Below are 11,806 nucleotides of genomic sequence, written 5' to 3'. Positions count from 1 at the left end.
TGATTTATTTTCCTTTGGGTACATACCCAGTAATAAGATTGCTGGGTCCAGTCGTAGTTCAGCTCTTAGTTCTTCGAGAAATCTCCAAACTGCTCTCCACAGTGGCTGAACTAATTTACATTCCTACCAACAGTGTATAAGTGTCCCTTTTTCTCCACAGCCTCACCAACATCTGTTATTTTTTGACTTTTTAACAAAAGCCATTCTGACTGGTGTGTGATGGTATCTTATTGTGGTTTTGATTTGCATTTCTCTGATGATCCATGATACTGAGCTTTTTTTTTTTATATGCTTGTTGGCCACATGTATGTCTTCTTTAGAAAAGAAGACATGCATGTCCACTTTTTCATGGAGTTCTTTGCTTTTTGCTTGTTGATTTGTTTAAACTCCTTATAGATTCTGGATATTAGACCTCTGTTGGATGCATGGTTTGCAAATATTTTCTCCCATTCTGCAGGTTGTCTGTTTACTCTCTTGATAGTTTCTCTGGCTGTGCAGAAGCTCTTTAGTTTGCTTAGGTCCTACTTACCAATTTTTGTTTTTGTCACAATTGCTTTTGGGGACTTAGCCATAAATTCTTTGCCAGGGCTGAAATAGAGAAGGTTATTTCCTAGGTTTTCTTCTAGAATTGTTATAGTTTGAGGTCTTACATTTAAGTCTTTAATCCATCTTGAGTAAATTTTTGTATAAGGGGTCCAGTTTCATTCTTCAGCATATAGATGGGGTCCAGTTTCATTCTTCAGCATATAGATGGGGTCCAGTTTCATTCTTCAGCATATAGATAGCCAGTTATCCCAGCACAATTTAATGGATACAGAGTCTTTTTCCCCATTACTTATTTTGTCAAGCTTGTTGAAGACCAGAAGGTTGCAGGTGTATGGCTTTATTTCTGGGCTCTCTATTCTGTTCCATTGGTATATGTGTTTATTTTGTACCAGTACCATGCTATTTTGGCTACTGTAGCCTTGTAGTGTAGTTTGAAGTGGGTAATGTGATGCCTCTGGCTTTGTTCTTTTTGCTTAGGATTGCTTTGACTATTCAGGCTCTTTTTTTCCTAGTTCTGTGAAAAAGGACATTGCTGGCTTGATAGGAATAGCACTGAATCTGTAGATTGCTTTGGGAAGTATGGTAATTTTAATAATTTTGATTCTACCAATTCATGAGCATGAAATGTTTTCCCATTTGTGTTATCTCTGATTTCTTTCAGTAGCATTTCATAGTTCTCCTTGTAGAGACCTTTCACCTAGTTTGTTAGCTATATTCCTAGGTATTTTATTCTTTTTGTAGCTATGGTATAGGGATTGTGTTCTTGATTTGGCTCTCAGCTTGGATGTACTGGCATATAGCAATGCTACTGATTTTTGCACATTGATTTGGTATCCCAAAACTTTACTGAAGTCATTTATCAGTTCCAGGGGCCTTTTGGCAGAGTCTTTAGGGTTTTTTAGGTATAGAATAATATCATCCATGAAGAGAGATAGTTTGACCTCTTTTCCTATTTTGATGCCTTTTATTTGTTTCTGTTGCCTGATTGTTCTGGCTAGGACTTCCAGTGCTATGTTGAGTAAAAGTGGTGAGGGTGGGCATCCTTGTCTTGTTCCAGTTCTGAAGGGGAATGCTTCTCACTTTTGCCCATTCAGTATGATGTTGGCTGTGGGTTTGTCATAGATGGCTCTTATTAATTTGAGGTATGTTTCTTCAATGTCTAGTTTGTGGAGGTTTTTTTTTTTTATCATGAAGAGATGTTAGATTTTATCAAAAGCATTCTCTGCCTCTACTGAGATGATTATATGTTTTTTTAAAATTCTGTTTATGTGGCGAATTACACATAATGACTATCACTAATAATGTTTTGTTTTTATTTCATCTATTTTATCTAATACTAATATAGTTACTCTGATTCCATTAGTATTTTTCGGGCATATATTTACCATCTTTTTACTTTCAATAATTTCATGGTCTTATGTTTTGGTAATGTCTGGAATTTAAAAAAATCCAATTTCACAACCTCTGCATCTTAATTTGTGAGTTCTTCTATCCATTGATTATCTTCTACTCATTAATTATTGATGTATTTGCATATGTTTCTACTATTTTACTTTGTGCTTCCTTTTGTATGCTTCTTTTTTCCCTTCTTTTTCAGAGTATGTATTGCCCTTTTTTTTGGCTCTCTATATCCTATTTTTTCTTATTCTGTGTTTTCCTCTACAGAGTTCAAATTTATACACTTTATTTCTATTCTTTAGTTACTATGTTCGAAAATTTTATTTTTCATGCTTGATCAAGTCTAAAGTTATTTGGTATTTTAACCACACCCCCCATCCCCCACCCTACAACCTCAAAAGATGCATGGACTTTAGCATAGTTTAATTGCAGTCACTCACTCCTGGATTCATAATGATTCCTCTTGGCTCTCTTGTGATGCTTCTTGGCTCTCTTAATGATTCTGTGTTTTCCACTGCAGATATATGGGAATTTCTGTATCTCTGTTATAGCACACACCAGCATGGGGGATTAGGTTGTTCTATCTGGACCCCCTCTCTGCTAAAATATTTCATAGCTGCGTTACTCCATGTTGAGCAAGAGTTCCCTATGGCGTGGTGTCCTCTAAATATTCCAGATGGGAATTAATATATGAGGCTTTTCTGTATTCAGAATTCCTCTTAAGTGTCTAGGCTTTCTAATACACTGTCATCAATTTATCCATTCTCTACAGGGTATAATGAGAGTCTATGGGACTCAGAAGGTGGCAGGTATTTTTTATTATGGGGAAAGATAACTGAGAATAAAGCTATCATCAGGTATTTGCAGAGATAAAAGGAATGCAGATATTGAGTGGAGCCTTGATCAAAATATGCTTGAAAGCCACTCTACCACTAGTTACACGAGCCAATAATTTCCCTTTGCAGTGGAAGTCAGCTTGAGTTTTTTCAGGTGTTTTTGTGGGTTTCACCAGATCCAGCAAGGAAATTAGAATTACTGTTAATGGATGTTAAAACCAGTCAGAAGTATCCAAAGTTATATAATTTGTCAAACAATCATATAGATATATTTTGTATTATATTTATCCTTCCATTCTTCCTTTGGTAGGAAAATTATCTCATTAATTCTTATAGGAAAGGACTTAAAATTAGCAAATTTTTTTTGCAAACACATGGATTCCATTCTTGGACTTGAGGAACATTTGATGAACAGGCTGGGGAGGCCTTGAGTAGTCTGGAGCCAGCTCGAAGTGAAGCAGAGTTAATGCCACTGCCACTTTACACTCAATTATGGCAAAATGCTGCCCAATGCAGTTCCTGGGGATACCAAGAAAGAAAAAATGGCATCTAATGAATTTATATATTATTAGGAATATATGCCAGTCTTTTTATATATGACAACTTTTGTAGGGAAACAAGATCCATTTTATTTTTCTGTCATCCATGCTGGATTACAGGGTCATGCCATGATGCCCAGCTAATATTTTTGTATTTTTGGTAGAGACAGGGTTTTACCATGTTGGCCAGGCTGGTCTCGAACTCCTGATCTCAAGTAATCTGCCTACCTTGGCCTCCCAAAGTGCTGGGATTACAGGTAAGAGCCACCGCACCCAGCCAAGATCCATGTTTTGAACCAATTCCAATGTGGAAGAATCCAGTAAATGTTTTATTTTACGTTAAGTAAGCCCTGATCAGAAAGCCTATTAATGTCACGACCTGCAAACTGTGGTTCTATTATTTTTGGGCCCATCTGACAAGTAAGTGGTAATGAGTTCTATCAACATTCGATTCTGCAGGTCCACATAACTTGAAAACCTTCCTTATATCATGATAAAGTAAAGCTACTTCTTATTATGATTTAGAGGTCATGCAGTTGAAGCCTTAGGCATGAGAACAATAACCTGGCCTACTCAGTGGATTGTGTTGTCATTTGGTAAATCAGTTGTCTCTCATACCAAACCAAAGGGAAACTTGGACTTTAGAACAACATTGCTCTCTGTAGGAACAAGAGCTGGGAGGTGCCAATGTTGCCTTGTTCCTATAACAAGGTGGCATTCCCAACCCTTGTCCATTGCAAGTTTAAGTGTAGTCTTTGGGCCTGTCATGGGGATGGCCTTCATCAATCCACACCCATATGCCAAGGACCAGAGTTGTTCTTTGTAACATTAACCAGTCCCTTTGGGGGCTCAAAAGGGTACCATCTGAATGCACTGGTCACAAGAGAGAAGACAAGTCAGGTAAAATGATGGGGAGAAACAGCAGTGTCAGCTAACTGAGGGCCTGAAGGGAAGAAGCACTTGTCAGGTAAGCACTATTACACATTTCCATCAAGTTCACCAGCTTGAGTCTTTACCTTAATCCAGCTGAGAATGGTATGAAAGCATAGGGATGTATTTCAGAATTTTCCCTGGAGAATCTCAAGGGATTAAAGACCTGTAATGAGAGTGAAGATCCCAGTCCTAATCCCTCCAGCCCACCCCCACAAAAAACAAAAACAAAAACAAAAACAAAACCCTAGATATTGTTAACAGAATTCCAAAGCTAACTTTAGGAACTTACAATGTCTGGATACTGCAAGTCCTGCTTGATGTTCCCCAAAAGCCTACCACTGAAAATATATCCCAAGAAAGCAGAGGCTATATAACCTAGTGATAGATTAAACAGGCCCTGATAGTAAGAAGCAGCAGCAAATCATCCAGACAATCTGACTTGAGCAAATAGTGACTTCATTATTTTCCCTTCACAGTAAACATGTGCTTCTGTCATATAAAAATGGGCAAAGAATCAAATTATTATCTTTTCTATTTGTCTTGGTTTCCAAATGGACTGAGCCAGTGACTTGGGCAAAGAAGAAAGGGGTGGCAATTCACAAGCTGAAGTCACAAGCTGAAGTTTTTCAGCTTCTGCCTGAGCATCTCTGTGAGAGGCTGCTGATTAGTATCTCCTGGGCTGTGGGGTTGGTCTGAGCGCTGGTTTGCAGCCCAGGAGTGTGCTTGTTCTCTCCCAGGGCCTCTCTCCCTTTCACTCTCAGGTTAGCACTGGGTGTGAAGGAGAGTGATATTCCTAGAGGACTAACTTCAAATATGCTCAAATCTTAAAAAAAGCAAAGAGTTCATAATCTTGCTACTTTAATTATGACCAGTAACAAGTGATTTGCAATACACTTCACAAGTCTGTGACTAGATTGACTATGGACATGAATGAAAGCAGAGAGCAAGGTGGTTAAACAGTGCAGTGTCAATCAACTAATCACATCCCTCTACTTCCCAGGGGATGATATGCTTCTGTTGATAAGGCATCATCATGGAACACTGGTGATGATTATAAATGCCAATGTATTTTTCTCTTAAAAGCATAGGGATTTTGTTCTGTTTTGTTCTTTTCTAAATGACGGATGGTTATCCTAACTGCCCCCTCAACTGTGAAGATGCTTCTTTTCCCTCTTGGTGCTATCTTAGATGCCACTGGGTGCAGTTGGGACAATCATACCTGAGGGTTTTCCCAGAAATAGGGGTTGCGGTGAAGAGCCCAAATATTGATAAACACAGTTATTCCTGAGTAAACAGAAGAAAGAGCAGATGAGTGCATGAGCAAAGATTCTTTCACATCTATTCATAGATTTCATAACCAAGGAAAGAATTCTACAATCATAATATCCTCAACCATTTAAGAAGCATCTATTATGATGACACTTAAATGGGTGCTGTGGAGATCAGTGAGATCTATTCTAGCCTTGAAGGAGCTCACAGTCCCTTGGAAGAGACAAGCAATTGCAACACATGGTAATAAGTCAGAAGGAAGCCTGGGATGCTTGGGGAATTGAGAGGTGGGAAACCTCATGTATACAGCCTTTGGATGTATGCAGGAGAAAAGGCCCAGGTGAGGCATGCTGAGCTGAGTATCATGAAATCAGTTGGGGAAAACCACGTAAAGAAAAGAAGATTTGAAGGAGACCCTGGGGGAGGTTCCAAGATGGCCAAATAAGAACAGCTCCAGTTACAGCTCCCAGTGTGAGTGACGCAGAAGACGGGTGATTTCTGCATTTCCAGCTGAGGTACCGGGTTCATCTCTCTGGGGCTTGTCAGACAGTGGGTGCAGGACAGAGGCTGGAGCCCACGGAAGGTGAGCTGAAGCAGGGCGAGGCATCACCTCACCCAGGAAGTGCAAGGGGTCAGGGAATTCCCTTTCCTAGCCAAGGGAAGCCATGACAGACAGCACCTGGAAAATCGGGTCACTCCCACCCTAATACTGCACTTTTCTAACAGTCTTAGCAAATGGCACACCAGGAGATTATATCCCACACCTGGCTCAGAGGGTCCCACGCCCATGAAGCCTCACTCACTGCTAGCACAGCAGTCTGAGATTGAACTGCAAGGCAGCAGCGAGGCTGGGGGAGGGGCGTTCGCCATTGCTGAGGCTTGAGTAGGTAAACAAAGGGGCCAGGAAGCTCAAACTGGGTGGAGCCCACCACAGCTCAAGGAGGCCTGCCTGCCTCTGTAGACTCCACCTCTGGGGGCAGGGCATAGCTGAACAAAAGGCAGCAGAAACTTCTGCAGACTTAAATGTCCCTGTCTGACAGCTTTGAAGAGAGCAGTGGTTCTCCCAGCATGGAGTTTGAGATCTGAGAACAGACAGACTGCCTCCTCAAGTGGGTCTCTGACCCCCGAGTAGCCTAACTGGGAGGCACCTCCCAGTAGGGGCTGACTGACACCTCATATGGCCAGGTGCCCATCTGAGATGAAGCTTCCAGAGGATCGATCAGACAGCATTTGTCATACTGCAATATTTGCTGTTCTGCAATATTTGCTGTTCTGCAATATTCACTGTTCTGCAGCCTCCGCCATTGATAGCCAGGAAAACAGGGTCTGGAGTGGACCTCCAGCAAATTCCAACAGACCTGCAGCTGAGGGTCCTGACTCTTAGAAGGAAAACTAACAGCAAGGATATCCGTACCAAAACCCCATCTGTATATCACCATCATCAAAGACCAAAAGTAGATAAAACCACAAAGATGGGGAGAAACCAGAGCAGAAAAGCTGAAAATTCTAAAAATTAGAATGCCTCTTCTCCTCCAAAGGAATGCAGCTCCTCGCCAGCAATGGAACAAAGCTGGACAGAGAATGACTTTGATGAGTTGAGAGAAGAAGGCTTCAGATGATCGGTAATAAAAAACTTCTCCGAGCTAAAGGAGGATGTTCAAACCCTTAGCAAAGAAGCTAAAAATCTTGAAAAAAGATTAGATGAATAGCTAACTAGAATAAACAGCATAGAGAAGACCTTAAATGACCTGATGGAGCTGAAAACCATAGCACGAGAACTACATGATGCATGCACAAGCTTCAATAGCTGATTTGATCAACTGGAAGAAAGGGTATCAGTGATTGAAGATCAAATGAATGAAATGAAGTGAGAAGAGAAGTTTAGAGAAAAATGAGTAAAAAGAAATGAACAAAGCCTCCAAGAAATATGGGACTATGTGAAAAGAGCAAATCTACATCTGATTGGTGTACCTGAAAGTGATGGGGAGAATGGAACCAAGTTGGAAAACACTCTGCAGGATATTATCCAGGAGAACTTCTCCAACCTAGCAAGGCAGGCCAACATTCAAATTCAAAAAATACAGAGAACGCAACAAAGATACTCCTTGAGAAGAGCAACCCCAAGACAAATAATTCTCAGATTCACCAAAGATGAAATGAAGGAAAAAATGTTAAGGGCAGGCAGAGAGAAAAGTCAGGTTACCCACAAAAGGAAGCCCATCAGACTAACAGTGGATCTCTCAGCAGAAACCCTACAAGCGAGAAGAGAGTGGGGGCAATATTTAACATTCTTAAAGAAAATAATTTTCTTCTTTTTTAAATTATACTTTAATTTTAGGGTACAGAATTTCATATCCAGCCAAACTAAGCTGCATAAGTGAAGGAGAAATAAAATCGTTTACAGACAAGCAAATGGTGAGAGATTTTATCACCACCAGGCCTGCCTTACAAGAGCTCCTGAAGGAAGCACTAAACATGGAAAGGGCACTGCAAAAACATGCCAAATTGTAAAGACCATCGATGCTAGGAAGAAACTGCATCAACTAATGAGCAAAATAACCAGCTAACATCATCATGACAGGATCAAATTCACACATAACAATATTAACCTTAAATACAAATGGGCTAAATGCTCCAATTAAAAGACACAGACTGGCAAATTGGATAAAGAGCCAAGACCCATCACTGTGCTGTATTCAGGAGACCCATCTCATGTGCAGAGACACACATAGGCTCAAAATAAAGGGATGGAGAAAGATCTACCAAGCAAATGGAAAACAAAAAAAAGCAGGGGTTGCAATCCTAGTCTCTGAAAAAACAGACTTTAAACCAACAAAGATCAGAAGAGACAAAGATGGTCATTACATAATGGTAGAGGGATCAATGCAACAAGAAGAGCTAACTATCCTAAATATATATGAACCCAATACAGGAGCACCCAGATTCGTAAAGCAAGTCCTTAGAGACCTAGAAAGAGATTAGACTCCCACACAATAATAATGGGAGAGTTTAACATCCCACTGTCAGCATTAGACAGATCAATGCAACAGAAAGTTAACAAGGGTATCCAGGAATTGAACTCAGCTCTGCACCAAGCAGACCTAATAGATATCTACAGAACTCTCCACCCCAAATCAACAGAATATACATTCTTCTCAGCACCACATCACACTTATTCCAAGATTGACCACATAGTTGGAAGTAAAGCACTACTCAGCAAATGTAAAAGAACAGAAATTATAACAAACTGTCTCTCAGACCACAGTGCAATCAAACTAGAACTCAGGATTAAGAAATGCACTCAAAACCACTCAACTGCATGGAAACTGAACAACCTGCTGCTGAATGACTACTGGGTACATAACGAAATGAAGCCAGAAATAAAGATATTCTTTGAAACCAATGAGAACAAAGACACAACATACCAGAATCTCTGGGACACATTTAAAGCAGTGTGTAGAGGGAAATTTATAGTCCTAAATGCCCACAAGAGAAAGCAGCAAAGATCTAAAATTGACACCCTAACATCACAATTAAAAGAGCTAGAGAAGCAAGAGCAAACACATTCAAAAGCCAGAAGAAGGCAAGAAGTGACTAAGATCAGAGCAGAACTGAAGGAGATAGAGACGCAAAAAACCCTTCAAAAAATAAATGAATCCCAGAGCTGGTTTTTTGAAAAGATCAACAAAACTGATAGACCACTAGCAAGACTAAAAAAGAAGAAAAGAGAGAATAATCAAATAGGTACAATAAAAAATGATAAAGGGGATATCACCACCGATCCCACAGAAATACAAACTACCATCAGAGAATACTATAAACACTTCTATGCAAATAAACTTGAAAATGTAGAAGAAATTGATAAAAATTCCTGGACACATACACCCTCCCAAGAATAAAAGAAGTTAAATCCCTGAATAGACCAGTAACAGGCTCTGAAACTGAGACAATAATTAATAGCCTACCAACCAAAAAAAGTCCAGGACCAGACGGATTCACAGCCGAATGCTACCAGAAGTACAAAGAGGAGCTGGTACCATTCCTTCTGAAACTATTCCAATCAATAGAAAAAGAGGGAATCCTCCCTAACTCATTTTATGAGGCCAGCATCATCCTGATACCAAAGACTGGCAGAGACACAACAAAAAAAGAGAATTTTTGACCAATATCCCTGATGAACATTGATGCAAAAATCCTCAATAAAATACTGGCAAACGGAATCCAGCAGCACATCAAAAAGCTTATCCACAACGATCAAGTGGGCTTCATCCCTGGGATGCAAGGCTGGTTCAGCATACGTAAATCAATAAACATAATCCATCATATAAACAGAACCAAAGACAAAAACCACATGATTATCTCAATAGATGCAGAAAAGGCCTTCAACAAATTTCAACAGCCCTTCATGCTAAAAACTCTCAATAAATTAGGTATTGATGGGATGTATCTCAAAATAATAAGAGCTATTTATGACAAACCCACAGCCAATATCATACTGAATGGGCAAAAGCTGGAAGCATTCCCTTTGAAAACTGGCACAAGACAGGGATGCCCTCTCTCACCACCCCTATTCAACATAGTGTTGGAACTTCTGGCCAGGGCAATCAGGCAGGAGAAAGAAATAAAGGGTATTCAATTAGGAAAAGAGAAAGTCAAATTGTCCCTGTTTGCAGATGACATGATTATATATTTAGAAAACCCCATCATCTCAGCCCAAAATCTCCTTAAGCTAATAAGCAGCAAAGTCTCAGGATACAAAATCAATGTGCAAAAATCACAAGCATTCCTATACACCAATAACAGACAAACAGAGAGCCAAATCATGAGTGAACTCCCATTTGCAATTCCTTCGGAGAGAATAAAATACCTAGGAATCCAACTTAAAGGGATGTGAAGGACCTCTTCAAGGAGAACTACAAACCACTGCTCAATGAAATAAAAAAGCACACAAACAAATGGAAGAACATTCCATGCTCACGGGTAGGAAGAATCAATATTGTGGAAATGGCCATACCGCCCAAGGTAATTTATAGATTTAATGCCATCCCCATCAAGCTACCAGTGTCTTTCTTCATAGAACTGGAAATAACTACTTTAAAGTTCATATGGAACCAAAAAAGAGCCCGCATTGCCAAGACAATCCTAAGCAAAAAGAACAAAGCTGGCCAGGCGCAGTGGCTCATGCCTGTAATCCCAGCAATTTGGGAGGCCGAGGTGGGTGGATCACAACGTCAGGAGATCGAGACCATCCTGGCTAACACGGAGAAACCCTGTCTGTACTAAAAATACAAAAAATTAGCCAGGTGTGCTGGCGGGCACCTGTAGTCCCAGCTACTCGGGAGGCTGAGGCAGGAGAATGGGGTGAACCTGGGAGGAGGAGCTTGCAGTGAGCCGAGATCATGCCACCGCACTCCAGCCTGGGCGACAGTGCGAGACTGTATCTCAAAAAAAAAAAAAAAAAAAAAAAACAAAGCTGGAGGCATCAAGCTACCTGACTTCAAACTGTACTACAAGGCTACAGTAACCAAAACAGCATGGTACTGGTACCAAAACAGAGATATAGACCAATGGAACAGAACAGAGCCCTCAGAAATAATACCATACATCTACAACCATCTGATCTTTGACAAACCTGATAAAAATAAGAAATGGGAAAGCATTCCCTATTTAATAAATGGTGCTGGGAAAACTGGCTAGCCACATGTAGAAAGCTGAAACTGGATCCCTTCCTTATACCTTATACAAAAATTATTTCAAGATGGATTAAAGACTCATATGTTAGACCTAAAACCATTAAAATCCTAGAAGAAAACCTAGGCAATACCATTCAAGACATAGGCATGGGCAAGGACTTCATGTCTAAAACACCAAAAGCAATGGCAACAAAAGCCAGAATTGACAAATGGGATCTAATTAAACTAAAGAGCTTCTGCACAGCAAAAGAAACTACCATCAGAGTGAACAGGCAGCCTACAGAATGGGAGAAAATTTTTGCAATCTATTCATCTGACAAAGGGCTAGTGTCCAGAATCTACAAAGAACTTAAACAAATTTATAAGAAAAAATCAAACATCCCCATCAAAAAGTGGGTGAAGGATATGAACAGACACTTCTCAAAAGAAGACATTTATGCAGCCAAAAGACACATGAAAAAATGCTCATCACCACTGGCCATCGGAGAAATGCAAATCAAAACCACAATGAGATACCATCTCACACCAGTTAGAATGGCGATCATTAGAAAGTCAGGAAACAACAGGTGCTGGAGAGGATGTGGAGAAATAG

This window comes from Pongo abelii, chromosome 1, assembly GCF_028885655.2.
Source record: "Pongo abelii isolate AG06213 chromosome 1, NHGRI_mPonAbe1-v2.0_pri, whole genome shotgun sequence".
NCBI classification, from domain to species: Eukaryota; Metazoa; Chordata; class Mammalia; order Primates; family Hominidae; genus Pongo; species Pongo abelii.
This window is presented reverse-complemented; position numbering follows the sequence as displayed.